We start from the raw sequence: 15,762 nt of genomic DNA, 5'->3' as shown, positions 1-15,762 counted from the left end.
CTACCTGGCAAGGTCTTTTGACTGCCAACCAAAGAAAGCTGTAAACAAAACATACTTAGGACTTAGTTGCACATTTGTTTCTTTTTCATGGAAGCATATGGGCATCCAACTTTTTCTAACCGCAGAGGTCATACATATTTCCCTCAAGCGCACATTAGTGGTGCTACAAAGGTCATATTTTAATCGTAAATTGACCTTGCAAAACAATCCTTATTGACAGAACAGCTTCATTTTGTATTAGCTTAACGGAAATATGTTTACCTAAATAGTCAGAATCATTGTTGCCCTGTTTGGTGAGAAGATAAGTGCTTCGTTGACGTGACTGTAACTCTGTTCACTTATATCAGTCAATATCAGCATTTTCCTTGTTTGCAAGTTATGAAACACTCCTGGACCATTTCAGATGTGGAGAGTGGTGGCATGGGCTCAGGGGACTCATTCACAGGTCTTGGAGGAAGACGCCCAGTGACTGAGCAAGAGGAAGCAAAGAGCAGCATTACAGGTTGCACACCCGCTGGTTCTCCACACTGAGGATGAGGACAGTTCCTCGGACCCCAGGCTCCCTGCAGTAGGTAGGAGGTAGCTCCTGCAGCTGTCCCAAATGATGGGGCAGCCTTGGGTCTCTCTCTTGTTGGCTTGGGGGCCTTGTGTGGAGCAGCCAAATACCTTCTGTGAGCTTCGACTTTCAGTGCAAGCCTCTGCCTGCTCCAAAGCATGGCTTGAATTCACGGCTGAATTCCCTGTAGCCAATTTCTCTACCTCTGTAAGCTTTCCATTTCCATGCATAGCTCAAGCAAGACCTATGTTGGAGCTATCTAATTCTATTTCCCCTCTTATTTCCCTCAGAAAATAGCATGTTTCCCTTCCCTAGGAAGTACTGTCATGCTCAACAGGGTTTCTCTGTGGCTTCTTGCACATCCCAGCATAACAATTCTATTTCTGACAAACTGGAGCAAAAGTTTTCTTCTGAATTTAAGCAGAAAATGCTAAAACACTTGTTCAGATCTACCAGCACCTTTGTCAACAGTTAGAAATCAGTCAAAAAACACAGTAGGAAGTTCTCTCTCCTGAAGAAAGGAAATTCCATGACTACTTCTCAGCCATAAAGTCATCATCAAGCCCTCATAGTTTTATCTCAAGAGGATTTCTTCCAAAAATGTGATCCTCTGTTGCCAAACATGCAAACAGGGCTGGAGCTCAAAATATCTACCAGCATTCCTTACTTTAAAATATTTACGCACCCACAACCACACACTCCAAAGCAATTCCTTTCCTCTATTTGGGTTTTGAGGGCTCCACAGAGTTTGCTTCTGCTCCTTGTCCTCCTAGCACTTCACAAGATGCTCCATCAGGAAGACAGATAGAGGAATATAGGGAGATACAACATTTTTAACTGCCCAGATAGCTGGGTAATGACAAGAGAAGACCCATCCTGGGAGACTTTGTGGCTGCTGGTTATCAATTTTTGCAGCATCATTCTGCTCTGATTCAAGACCTTCACCTATTGTTGTGTGTATGTGCCATCACTCACTCTGCCTTTTCCATGGATGCTGTGATTCAATCAATTAGAAATCTCCTAAACATACAGTTATTTGCATAGTTTGTAATTATGATTTCATTGGAATTGATCGTCATCTGCTCACTTCCTTATCCACACTTACAGAACATCACACCTCAGATCCTCCCATCAATTAATGTTTAACCTTTTTTTTTTCACTTTTTTTTTTTTCCTGTACTGTAATGATCAGACAATCATTTGCAATCTCATTGTGAGACAGTTATTTGGAGAGCTTGTGGCAGCCTTTCAGGAGCATGAAGGGCATGCACTTTCTCCTGTTCTGGCAGAGGTGGCTGTAGCTTTTGTCTCAAAGGCAGGAGCAAACCGCCCAGTAGTCACCCAAGACAATTTGGTGGCATTTAGTGATCCAAGGCCAGGGCTTCAACCCAGAAAGGCTCTGCTTTACTCTGTGACCAACTCCTACTTCACTTGCCTAGAAACACCCCTCTTCAGCCAGATTTCCTAAGCCATTGGATGGTGGCAAATCTCTCTACATTTATGTAAGTACCTAGTGGTTGAAGCACTGTCTCAAGTACATGTAGAGAAGGGTTTGAACCCAAGGCTATTGGGAGCAGAGAGCCCCGGGCTGGTCCTGCTCCCGGAAGCTTAAAGGGCAAACTTTTCTCCCAGGTGTCTGCAGTCATAAAATAGCTTTACAAGCAGCAAGATTTGTTTGCTAGTGCATTTCTAAGTCTGACATTGTCACACCAAAGTCAGGTCAAGCCCAGCATAGCATGCCCATGCAATAGCAACATTCTGTTATCAGTTTTCCTGTGACTCCCTGCTCCTGTCTTTTTTTTTTCTTTTTTTCTGAAGTACAATTTTACTGACTTTACATCCAGTTTTCACAAAAGACACTGCCAAATCTCTTCTAGCAACTTGCCTCCCCACCTCTCTACCGTGCATGAGAGCTAAGCATGGGAGGTTGGTCCAAGCCAGCTGCCCAGATGTGACAATTGTGCAGCAAGTGTCTTCATCCAGGAGAGTCGTCTGGATTAACCGGTAATGTTTAATCCACAATCATCCACATGCTACAGCCCTACTGAATGTCCTGCCTGAATTCAATTTCAGTATTAACCCTGCAAAGGTGAGCAGGAGACACCAGCAGTCAAGTTTTTAATGCCCTATGAGCAGTGGCCTCTCTAATACAGAACACATCAAAACAACAAAATAAAATCTAGTTACCTAATCCTTTCTGGCCCCACAGGAGCTTTACTCGTCAAATTAAGATGAGATAAGTGGGGCAAACAAATGCAGTTATCAAAGTTTGTCATCATACAATCGCAGAGAGATGTAACCTAGAAGGACCCAGCAGGGGTCTCCTGGAAAAGGCAGGGTTAACTTCAAAGCTACATCAGGTTGATCGGGGCCTTCTCCAGTTTGGCTGGAGATGTCCTCATGGGTTGCGATCTCCTTCCAAATCTTTGGGCTTGTCCCACAGCTGCACCACACATGGTGACAGTTTTTTCCTTATGTCCAACCAGAATGTCCCTACTGCCATTTGAGCAGTTGTCTCTTGTCCTTTCTCTGGGCACCTCTGAGAAAAGTCTGGTTCTGTCTTCTCTATAGGTAACTGAAGGCAGCAACTGCATTCCCCAGAAACTTTCTTTTTCCAGGTGAGACATGCCCAGCTGCTGCAGCATCTCCTCATATACCATGTTCTCCAGCCTCAGCCATATTAGTGATCCTCTGCTGGATCCTGATTCCATGAACGCAGGCAAAGTCAAGCAGTCAGTAACATTACCTCCCCTCTATTGTGGCATCCCTTTCTTTGTGTACGGCCCTGAAGCTACCTGCCTGTATAAGCATGATTATCGTGCTCATCTCTTTGCCTTTCTTCAGTTTCTTCTGCTTCTCTTCACACACCATTAATACCAGAATGGTTTAAGACCCAGCCATGTGGTACTTGCATTCACCCACAGAGAAACAGCTTGGCACATATGACTACAAAGCACAGTTCAGCAATAGAGTCAACAGCCTAAATTTGGGGCTGTTTGGATGTCACCATCTTTTTCCATAAGAAAGAGCCATGTCCTTTGATGACGGAAGAACAGAGAAGCTGCTTGGATGCTTATCAGAGCTTTTTCCAGGCTAGTGGCACAGCCTGGAAATCACCATTAAGTCCTCATGGGAAGCTGGGCACTGATAGATAGATCCATGCAAGAGAGATGTGGCCAGTTTGGGAGGAGCTGTTTCGTACCTGCGGGACTGGATGAAAGAGCAGAAAGTTCCCTGCAGGTGGAGGAGGGACATGGGATAACAGACCACAAAACAAGCAGGGCTTGGTGAGAGCTGTGGACTGATGACTGGAGAAGGAATAGCTAGAAGAAGGCTTGGAGGCAGACAGGGAATGCTGGACCATGTGCTGGAGACAGGGAGGGTGGTGAGGAGCAGCAGCAGAGCTTGGATAACGCATAAGGAAGTTACCACATTCTCCACACAGGAACCAGGCTACACGGAAAATCGAGCTGCTTCTCAGCAGGGATCAATACCCCAAAGTAGGCTGTGGTTGGTATCAGATTTTGCACTTTGTCTCTTCCTCGTGCCAGGTCATTCCCCACAGCATGTATCCTGGAAGAGCCTGGGCTTTTTTAGCACTAGCAGCAGCAGGCTGGAGGCAGTTGTTTGCTTTGCTTTGTAGTCATATCTCATCCATGCCTGCACCATCCACAGTGAAGTACAACACCAGCAGTGCAAAGGGATGCCATAAAAACATCACGTCTTTAAACACATCTCAAATATCTAAGTGTGGTGAAATGAGTCATAAACCGCACTCCCTCAACAGATGAGGAAACAGAGGGAAACAAAAACACCAAGTGCAGCAAGGAAGCTAGGTACCAGGTTATTGACCTACCGCTCAAGGTTTGTTTGGGAAGTTAGAAAAAAAATAAATGTTGACATTACTTCTTGTTAAACAAGGTGACCTGTTTACAATGAATTCAACCACCCAGGGCTAGAAATGAATTCTGGATCACACAGGGGCCTGAATAACTTCCTCTTCTTAGGAGGTGAAGCTCTCATTTCTAATCTGTCATGTGGACCCAGTTTCTGAGACCAGTATGAGTAGGAGGAGAAGTGTTGGCCCCAGTGGAATTTCCCCGTCTTGGTCCCCAGACAGTGTTAACAGTCCATATGGTCAAAATAGGTTGAGATTTCAACAAAAACAATTTAGAGTATTTGGGTAAATGTCCAGGGGAAAGATGCTGAGGAAAGAAACAACTCTGCACCATAAGCAGATGAGATGGACACAAGTGGTCCATGCTGTGAATGTCCCCAGGAGCAGGGACTTGGAATGTGCCCAGTGTTGGGGCCCAGAGGGCTCCTGAATGCCTCCTGGGTCCAGGGGAGATTGCTCTTGGGCAGGGTAGGATGCCACTGACGTAAAAATCTCCCCAGACAGCAGGAGCCCTGCAAACACGGGACAAACCCCGGCGACACCTAAAGTCCGCCTGATTGTTGCACAGAAGTCCAGCTCCTGAAGCATCAGAAGGACTCAGGGAACCTCTCTTACTGATGACAGCAGCAGAGATTGGGGACCAATAATCTCCTTCCCAAAGACTGTTGATCTTCTAACAGCAGATGCAGTTCCTGATTGCTGTCAGGACTGCCAAGGACTCAAGGAGTACCTCTGCCAAGGGGGAAGAGCAGCCCAGGGAGGTCACAAAGCACTGTCCACTCTGAAATATTCAGCCACAAGGGAAACACAGTTCCCATTCAGTCCCTCTCTTGTATACTGCTAAATGGCATTCCCATCCTGTCCCTGGCATATCATCCCACCCTTCCAGACCTCACCCTTGGGAAGTATTTCCCCTTTCCAGACGATGCCAAATGTCCTTCTAGGGAACCTCCTCTTTTCCTGCAAGTCCCCCTCCTCTCCTTCCTCTCAACCCTCTTGCCCCTTTGCAGTCTTGTGGAGAGTCGCATACAGCCCTGTCCCTTGCCCTCAAAGGTAACACCCAAAGTGAAAATATATCTCTGCAGTCACCCACTGCCTCATTTCCCACTCCTGCCAGAGTTCTCCCTTGGCTTCTCTTTTGGTTCCTCCTGGTCCTGTCACCTACAGGTATGGGGCATGTTCCCTGTCTCCTCTGCAAGACATGGGGAGTCCCAGATCTCTGCATCTCTTTTTTGCTACTCTACTGTCTCAGTCCTGAGTGGCTCTCTACCAGTCTGTAGGGATCGATGATTAAATTTTCCCCATCCAAGTATTGTTCCACAGCGTGACTTCAGAAAGTCTTGTAGTACCTCCAGCTTATGGAAACTACCTTGGCCAGATATTCTGATGTTCTTGGTGTTCCCACATTTTTCTCTGGACACTTTTGGAGGTGTGAAGCTGCTGATCTCTCACATACTGGCCTTGCTACATATTTTTCCATTTACTGTTGGCTTTTTTTCTGAGGTGTTTGTATTAGGAGGTGCCAGAGACTACGCATTACTTTTATGATAGGTATGTGGGACTTGCATACTCACCCTCACACTGTGAGAAGCTGGTATGATCTGGAGCATCCTTTTTGGGCCAAATAACTAAAAGCTGGGTGTGGTTGGAAAGGTGAGCTGGGCTTGGTGAGAACAGCCCACAGTTCACATACAAATGGCATTCCTTGAGAAATGCAGTGGAAGAGCAAGTGCTGGAAGAGCAAGTGCTGAAGGAGGAGGCTGAGCATGGAAAAACAGTTTGAGTTGAGCTGAGGGGGAAAACCATGCATGCCAGGACATTAAAGCAAGAGCTGTCCCAACGTAGGGAGCCACAAGCCAGAGAAGATGTCAGGCTGCCAGCTGGAATAGAGGTAGCTCTGATGAATGCTCAGCTTTTTTCAGCGTGTGGGCTACCAACTTCTCCCAGTGGCAGAAGATACCCATAGGCTGCGACTCCTCTGCATAGCTGAACTGACCTGCTCATGTGATGCATCCTATGCCGAAGCTTGCCCTGGAGACCAGTCCAAGAGCCTATCTGCAAGGCTTCCCCCAGACAACTCTTAGCATTGTGTGATTTGCTTCTTCTAATTTTGCACATCATGTTCCTTTTGGAAAGCAGTGACTGGTTGGCTCCTTCCCCAGGGAGCAGTTAAGCCTGTCTGGGGAGAAAGCCCGGAACCAATAACCACAATAAGGATCTGGGAAGCTGCACCTCCAGAAGCAGCTGCAAGGAAGATCAGGGAGCAGGCATCAGGGCGATGGGAAAGGACTGGTGGCTCCACGCAGAGCTGGACTCAAAGCCATGGAGCTCACTAAACCCAAGTCTGGAGGCAAGGTCAACTGCAAGGAGGACATTTCTTATAAACCTCTTATTTTTTGATTCCAGCCTTACTACTTTGATTCCCTTTAGTTGAAGAATGATCTCTTCCAGTTTATAGCTGGGTTTGCTATGCCATGATATGTCTTCATGGTGTGTTGGGAACTCTGAGATCCACCGTAAAGGTTTGGCTGACTCGCCTGCAACATGCCCCAGCAAGAAGTAGAAGCCCAGAGCCTAGAAAGAAACAGGATGGTGCTTGAGAAACCCTGCAAAGGCTGCATCAAACTTGTTTGGTGGATTGGTGACACAGTATGGAGGCTGCTCTTTTAACCCTTGGCAGATGGCCACCTTTTACATTCCTGGGCTAAGATGGAAAGTGGCCAGGAAGATGTCAAGTCTGGCCCTAACTTGCAGACTGCCGGTAACTGCTTGGTCTTTAAGAGGCCACGTATGACCTGCTCATCCCCTTCATCTTTCCAGCATAGCAGTTGGGTTACACATTAAGAGATTTCAGGATTGACTCACTCCTGTATTTTCTTGTCTACTAAAGCACTGACTGAGCTGGAAGCTGCTCGTCTTATTAGAGAAGCTCTTTCGTAATTGAACACCAGGCCTGTGTCCTTGTTTACCTGCTCACTGCTTACTCCTCGGAACAAACTCAACAGAGCACTGCAGCTCTTGCCCACAGTTTGCATTGCCATCCTGTTTTGGCAAGGCCATGCGTCTCCTTCCCTAGATCTGTTATTTCTGTATTCTCACAATGTTAGCCACACAGAGGGGCAGAAAACCATCTCTGGCCATAATCCAGTGTGCTTTGGGGTTCTTAGAGATGAATATTGGTGATAAAAAAAATATGTCGTTTTAGACTTGAGTACAGTAGAATTAAAATCTCAGTGAAAATGATTGCGTGCCTTGGATTCAGCTATCCTGCTTTGGATCCTTCTTGATCTTGGCAATGGCTCCTTCTACACAGGGCTTTTGGCAATTAGCTTTACAAACCTGCAGTGAGCCTCTGACAGAATTGCAGCTTGCATTTTTTTTTCTAATGTAGAAAAAGTTGTTTTCTAACCTTCCTGCCAGGAACCCATTTGGTCAGGATCCCTGCATACCCATCACCAGCTGAGGGATGGGAGAAGACCGCACCAGGACAATAATGAGGATTTCACTGACATTTGTTACTATGGGACCTGGCATGCAGTAGGACAAGCTGTGCTTCTGTCTAGGACTTTAGCAGAAGTTTTAATACACAGATGTTTCTTGCCTGAGCCTGAGGGCTAATTCTCTACTTAACAATCTGAGTTTGCTGTAGAAACTTCTCCAGCACAAAGTCCTGCAGGATTTGTCTGCTCGGCATGCATGGAGACCCCATGTCCCAGGCCCAGCCTGGAGCACTGCTGACACCCATGGTATCTCCTGTCCCACCAGTACAGGTGCAGCTCTGTGAGGCAAAGTCCCCGTTGACATGGATGTGTCCAGAATTGTCCTTCCTAGCTGGCAAACAGCCCATGGGGAAGGGCAGCCATGCAGTTTTGGAGGAGCAAGGCCAGGGGGGATCTCAGGATGCAAAGGGTTGGAAGAAAATGAGATATCAGAGCTGGGAAAAAGCCCAGAGCCTTCCCCTACTGCTGGGATAGTCCAAAATACTTCATCTGAGGAAGAGAAGAAGAACCTGGTCTGGCTGTGGGCAAAGATGACTCGAAGAGAAAGGCACGGTGTGGCTCCACGGGTGGAGGAGCCACCCTCTCCAAGAAGACAGCAGAGGTTTTGTGTTGGTTTTTGGTTGTTGTTTGTTTGTTACTGTGAGCTGCACCAAGTTGCCTGTTGTTTCCATCAGACTGGAAAGGAGAGGCTGCTTTGAGACACCTCGCCAGCAAGGCAGCACCGACTTAACAAATACCTCCATCACCACCCATCAGGTCCCAACTCCTCCTGCTCCTGCAGGTTGCCACTGTTGGCAGTGAGATGAGCATTGTGGTGCTTGAGCCTTGCCCAGGAGGGGCTGTCATGGGGGCAAGCAAGGAGCGAGGAGAGCAAAGGCCCAGGTACCTCTGAGAGAGCACGAGTCACAGAGACATACTGAATTGCTTGCAGCACTCTGAAAGTGCTCCACTGGGGCAAATGAAACCCAGTCCTTCAGTTTTGTGATTTTTTCACACTGGAAAATATCTAGAGAGGCCACTTCTGGGTGAGTCGAGCATGACCTCTGTCCTGTGCAATGTGCCTGACTCACCAGCTCGGCTTATCCTCTCTGCTGGAGGTCTTTGTGCAATTATTAGGAGAAATTTGATTTATACACATAATGGCACAGAGAGGCTGTTTAGTCCTGAAAATGAGGAAAATGCATTCTGTGCATTTGCTTTTATTTTTCTATAGTCATCTTCTTACAGGGTTATTTTTAATGACATTATTTTGAAACAAATGGCCCATGTAGCATTTATCTACCAAAATACATGTTTTCCTGCACAACGCTTCTTTGTTCTTTAGCCCAGGCTTTGCTCCCAATGGTCCCAGTCACACATGCATCGATGCTGGTATTAAGTCTATATGCACAGTTTCCTAAAAAAATATTTTCAAAATGATTTAAAACAGCCGACATCATTTTTGCCCACAAAGAGCTGATACGCATTTACATAGTGACCAGAAATACCCACAGCAGTGGGAGAGCCCAGGAAAAGAGTAAAAGGGTGGGATGTGAATGACAGGCAGAGGGCATTTGGGAATCTGTCCAAAGTCCACGGGAGGAAAACAGACACAGCAGCATGTTCTGATGCTGGAGATCAAGGTGCACTTTTCCCTAGCCACGTAAGTCTTCCTGAGAAGAAGTTTGGTGGACCTTGGACCTTCTTGTCCAAGCAAGAGCACATGATCCACTAGATGCTGACTAGAAGTCAGCATCTTCTCTCCTAGTACCTCCCCGTCATCACGAGCTCAGGAGAAGGTGTTCCTCTCTAGTTCTTAGCAGTCCTCTGTCACTTGGGTTTCTTCTGTAACTGCCCCAAAACTGCCTCGCATCCTGCCTTGTTCGTGCAAGAAGGTTACACTGGAATGACATGAACAGTCTGAATTGAAATGGAAATAGCTATAACTATACTGTTTTCCACAGTCTGCTGAAAAAAATAAAAAAATAAAAATAAAAAATTAGTTGTGTTGTGTTAGTGTATGTTAGTTGTGGTGTCTGGGGATGGTTTTGTCCACAGCAGCTCAGCCCAGGTCTCCCCTTCTCATCTTGACTTTGACCTTGGCCATCTCCTCCCTGTCCTTTGGAGCTACCCCTGCAGATGCTTCCAATCTAACATTCACACTTAGGACTTTGCCCAGAAACAAAAGCCCCATAGTTTTGGCTATCCCCACTCAGAAATGTGAGAAAACCTGTCTTGTTTTTTCCAAGCCTCACTCAACACCATCTTCTGTGAGTGTCACCAGTGTTTGCTTCCACTTTCTAGATCAAGATCCTTAAGTGCTCCGCAGCTTTACTCTGATCCGATACACAAACAAATACCTCTGGGAGATCGCCTTTCACGTAACCACAAAATGTTTTAGACACCCAAGACACTTACCGGCTTTAGCTTTGTGTATGTATGTGTGTAATAATATTTGTTAAGAATATAGATGGTTCAAAAAGCTGTTAGCTTCCATTTTCCATTTACGTAGTGCTTTTGTAAGGGCATGTGTGATGAGAAGTGCCTAAACACTAAGAAATGCTTAAATTCTCTGGAAAATGCTGGCTGCATTCAGAGGGTAAGATAAATGTAATCCCTAAAACAATATGTATTTTTTGTTCTGAGCTAGAAACTTACTTTTTAGAGCAAAGATCTGTTAAAACAAAGTTTATCCACATGTATTAAGTGATAAATGACTTCCTATGGAGCGTGGCCAGAGAGAACTGCTCAGCCAGATGTATCCCTTCTCCCCTTCAATGTCTCCATACAGTGCAGGAATCAGAGAAAGTCTGACGGCTGAAGGGATCTCCGGGGAGCTTGGTCCACACTCTTGCTCCAAGTCAAGGCAGGATGCCCAAGGCCTCCTCCAGGCATGCATTGTAAGTCTCCGAGGTTGGAGATCCCACTTCACTTCCCTGTCCCTGTCAGGCAGCTCCATCACTCTCAATGTGAATTTTTTCCCTTATATCCAACTGGAAATTCCCCTTCTTTCCCAAGGGGTTTTGTTTTTTCCCTAACCACAGGATTTCTCCATCAGAAGTAAAAACTAAACATTTAAAATAGAACAGAGACACTTAAGATAAATGTTAAGAAAGACTATTTAGCCTTAGCACAGTATTAAAATAGTTTTAAGCTTCTATGACCTGTTTTTTGTCTGTTTGTTTTTTACGTCTATCAGATATAAGCTTTCTTTTGTCTTTTTAATAAAGGATGGATATCCATCTTCTGAACTCAATACTTCCGAAGTTGTTATCTTTCAATCTTTAACAATGGTAAGGGTTTTTTTTTTGTTTGTTTTGTTTTGTTTTTATTTTGTTTCATTTTCTTTTGTTTTGAGAAAGGAAACCAGGACAACAGGCCCAGTGGTCCCTGGGATTTCCAAGTAAACCTTTTGTTTGTTTGTTTTTGGACCTTAAGAAAAGTCCCTGTCCAAGCGCTCAGCTCAAGCCAAGAGATGGCCGTTTTAAGATGCAGCTGTTGAAAAACGCAGTGATTGTGTTTTAGAAAGATGCTGCTGCATCTGGGCTGATCTGCAAAAGAGAAATAGTTCATCCCAGTTTCCCCAGACCACCCCAAAACCACCTCTGTAAAATAGGGAATGTCCTTGCAGGTGGCAGTTTCCCTGGAAAAGCAATGTTTCCTTACTGATCCCCATCTCTAAGTGCCTACACCAGAGGGGTAATCCAAAAACATGGGTATTAAATTGAAATGTAATCAAGTTTTACCCTTTCTCCTTGTCAGCATTTTGATGTGCTCAGGACACAAATGCAAGGAGTGGTTCAGGAACAGCAGAGTCACAACTCGTGGTCAGTGATTTGCTCGGGAGCGCTTTTCTTGCAGAGATGAGCCCCTGGGACTGGAGATGCTCTTCTAGAGTAATATCCTCATAAAGACTCAGCCATGGGGTGTGGGGGGGTGGTGGTAAGCCTGATAAATGCATTCATTTCTGGGTGAAAAACTCGCTCTGGGCAGGCGATTCAGCAGGGCAGCGCTTTCCATGCCCAAAGCTCTCAGCCACTCCACCTGCGAAGCCTTCATCCCTGGCTGGCCTTGATTCATCCGAGAGCAAGGATGAAAACCAAAGGGTTTTGTTGAGTGGTCTGGCCTCACTGACAGAGCAGCAGAGATCTTCGGCACGTTTCCCCATGCGGCGGTGACACCGGAGGTGACGCCTGCTTTCCAAACCCCTGGGCACCACGAGGGCTGCGTGCTTCAGCATCTTGGAAAGGACAAGCACCCCTGAGGAGCCATTTTCACCCAGGTCCTGCTGCCGACTGCCCAACCCTGGCATTTCGGGAAGCATTCCTCCAGCACAGAAGCCATATTTCCACATGGCAGTCAGGCCTGGGACTTAAAAGCCAAAACGCTGGCTGTGAGAGGCTGGCAGGAAGGTGGGTGAAGCCACAAAGCTTCCTGCAGTACAGGGATGTGCTTATCAGGCCGTCTATCAACTCATTAGCTGCCTTAAGGAGCCAGGCACGCGGAAGCGGTGCTGGCTGCTGTTGACTTTGGCCAGTGATGGCACCTGTGGCTCAGCCTGTCGGCAGCACCAGGGCCTGTTCCCAGTGCAAGGCGCTGGGAGGAAGGGGCTGGAGCCACTGGCGCCAGCAGGCACCTCATACAGGGCCACGTGTGGGCACCCTCAGCTCAGTGGCTTCTTCCAGACATTTGCAAGGGCCAGGTTTTTCCACCAAAACTTCTCTCAGCTCACCCGTTGCTTTCGTCTTTCCCTACGGCTACCTCTGTGCCACCGAGAGCCACGGTGCAGATGTATGGGCACAGCTTTTCCCCTGCTGCCTTGGGAAAACAGCCAGAAAAAGCCGTTTTCAGGGGGACTTCCAGCACTGCACCCACAATTTCCCAGCTGGAAATACCCAAAAGGCCAAAACTGTGGGCCTGAGGCCTGGCTCACGACTCCCCAGCACTGGTCCTGTAGGCGCCATGAGATCAGCTCCTGGCTGCCTTTTGGTGGGGCCGGACAATCTCCTGAGAAACTCCAGCACGTCCTGCATGAGCTTGGCCCACCACTGGAGTTGGACAGAGAAGGGGAAGCCCCTGTAGAAGAAGCAGGTACCCACCTCACCAAGGAAGCACGAGGAAGACTGTGCCATTTGGCTTTGACATGTTTGCCCAAGCTGAAATCCTCACCTTGCCTGCTGAAATTCCCGTCCTGGGTGAGCAGCACAGAGATTTGGTTCCCAGTTTGAGGGTTCCCAGTCACTCCAGTGACCTGGAGGAGGACACCAAGAGTGTGTCAGTCACAGTGATGCTCAGGGGATGAAGCCCACCAGATGAAGCCCAGTGGATGAGGCCAACCAGATAACATGTGCCCGGTCTGCCATGTCTGGAGGGTGTGGGAAATGGAGGGAAGGGTGAGCTGTGGATTCCCATAGCAGGACAAACATCCAGGAGACCCCAACTCATCTGCATCATAGAGAAGCTGGGATTTCTCCTGTTTTGAGTGCTCTGGATGAAGGGGGCAGGACATTTTTGCATATATTTGCAGACACTTCTAGGAGTCTATCAGGGTCTGGTGCTCCCACGCTCTCTCTGGCCCGGGGCTTGGGTTGCTGCAGTCGATTCTTTCCTCTTGATCTCCTGCCCGGCAGCATTAGGGTCCATGAGCTGCAAGTCCAGAGGTGGCTTCTGCTCCTCCAAGCATCCTGGCCTGCTCTGTCCTTCCTGATCTCCTAGTGCCATCTGCTGCCTCACCCCAACACTGCCATAGGGTGGTGGTAACACCCGCCATCTCCTCATCCTCACTTGCAAAAAGAGATGGACCACTTTGCCCACTGCCAAGCCCTGTTGGACCCCTGACATTTTCCCTCCTCTTTTTCAGGAAAAGGGACCCCAAAGGCCCGTGGGGTGGAGGACTCTGTGATCACTACACCACAGTTCCTAATGAAGAGCTGAATGTGCCATTGCCATGTCATCACATAAGGCTGCTGTGGTTTTCTGCCTTTTGATTTTCACAAGGAATACCAGAAGCTGGTCCCTGGGACAGGCACCCAGGGGGGCTTTCCATCCTCTGGGGGTCCCCCCCGACCTCAGACAGTGCTGGTGCCAGTTGCACTGCAGACAGACTGGGCTACACCTGTCCGAGAGCCTCCCAGCAAGCCCACTGAGATCCAGTGGATTTTTTTTTTGGGTGGAGATGCTATAGCTGACGAGAAAAAAAAAGAAAAAAAAAAAAAAGGTGAGCTGTTCCTCTGTTCACATAATACAAAGTGTCTTTGTCTAAGTGCCTACACTTCGCCCCTCCCAAGGGGAAGGGGAAGGTGCAGGACAAAATCCAGGTGTGTGTTCCGCTTGCCCCCTTGCCATCCCAAGCTGCAACCTCCTGCTAAGCTCTTGCTTCAGAAATGTGTCCAGCTATCGTGTGCTCAGGTCTTGGATGCCACCTCCTGGCTTTCCCACTGTACTGTGCAGCTCATTAATGCGCCTTGACTCCAGGCTGCTTGTCTCAATGCACATGGCAAGGGCCTTTCCAGTCACGACAATTTGTCCCTACAGGTTTTAAATGACCCCTATGCAGTCTCTTACGTTTCACCTGTGTCCTTCTGTGCTCCCTGTTTGGGATATTGGAATGCTGCATCCAAGTCTCGACACACTTCTTGTGGGGTTGGGGAATAATTTAACAAGTGGGTGGTTAGGGGAATAGCAAATCAGAGAGATTTCTGGAGCTGTAAGACAGTCTGCTGATATACCAGCCTGGCAGGTAAGCAAAACTCATTAAAGGGGGCACTGTGCAATAAGGAAATGCAAGACAGGGTGCAAACAGCGTGTTCCCTGCTTGTTCTCCAGCATATCCCGACTCTTTCTGCCCTCACAGTGATGTTTCTGGCTTGGTTTAGCCTACCTGTACGCCTGCCAGCCAAACCCACCTCTTCCAGAGGTGTGGTATCAAGTGCCTCCATCACTAAGCAGCTTGGCCAGTCAATTTTTTATTCAGTCCCACGTGCAGCAGCTGGGCTGGGGCTCTACAGAGCTGGTCCACGTGCTGCTCCCTGGGCATACAGACCTTCTCCCCATCCCATGGAGCGGTTCCATGCGGGCTTGCCAGGGAAGTCCCACCACCGTTACGTGAGCTGCAGCTTCCTGGAGGTCACTGGGGAGCAGCATCTGCTGATGGCAGAAATTTTGGCAATCTCTGATCTGGAGCCATCTGCGACATCTCCTCGTGGCTGAGGCTGTTGACGTCTGTGCAGCATACGAAGAACTGGAGGACATCACTGGTCCCGCAGAGCTTGGCTTTCCAGCCAGCTGAGCCACCTGATAGCATCTACAGGAAAGGGGCCACCACCAGGACTGGAGGTAACAGCAGCGATGCCGCACTGAAGGCAGAGCTCGGCTTTGGAGATAGCCCTGTCTTGGGCCTTGGAGGCTCACAAGTGTTGTCCTCCAGCCTGAGGTAAAATGGTCTTCAGCCATGAAGGACTTTGGCCTGAGAGAGGAAGGATGCCATGGGGAAAGACCATGACAGAGGCTTTTCTGCCTGCGCTGCCGCTGCAGACCAGCAGATGGAAGCTGCTGGGCTTTGCCGGAGCCATTTTAATTACTTGCAGAAGCTGTTTGCATTGCTTTCATCAGCAGAAAGGGGGTGAAGGTGCCAGAGCATGCGACCTGTGCGGCCTAGAGGCATCTGGGCACTCTCAAAGACCAGTGACAGCAACAGCACCAACAGAGCAGCAGCTCTGCCAAACACTCCTGGCCTCGGGGACAGGAGCTGTGGTCCCCTGCGATCAGCTGGTCTGCGGACAAACACGGGCGTTAAATGTTTGCTCTCCTTTCCTATGAACCCCCTTTCA

This window comes from Cygnus olor, chromosome 11, assembly GCF_009769625.2.
Source record: "Cygnus olor isolate bCygOlo1 chromosome 11, bCygOlo1.pri.v2, whole genome shotgun sequence".
Classification (NCBI taxonomy): Eukaryota; Metazoa; Chordata; class Aves; order Anseriformes; family Anatidae; genus Cygnus; species Cygnus olor.
This window is presented reverse-complemented; position numbering follows the sequence as displayed.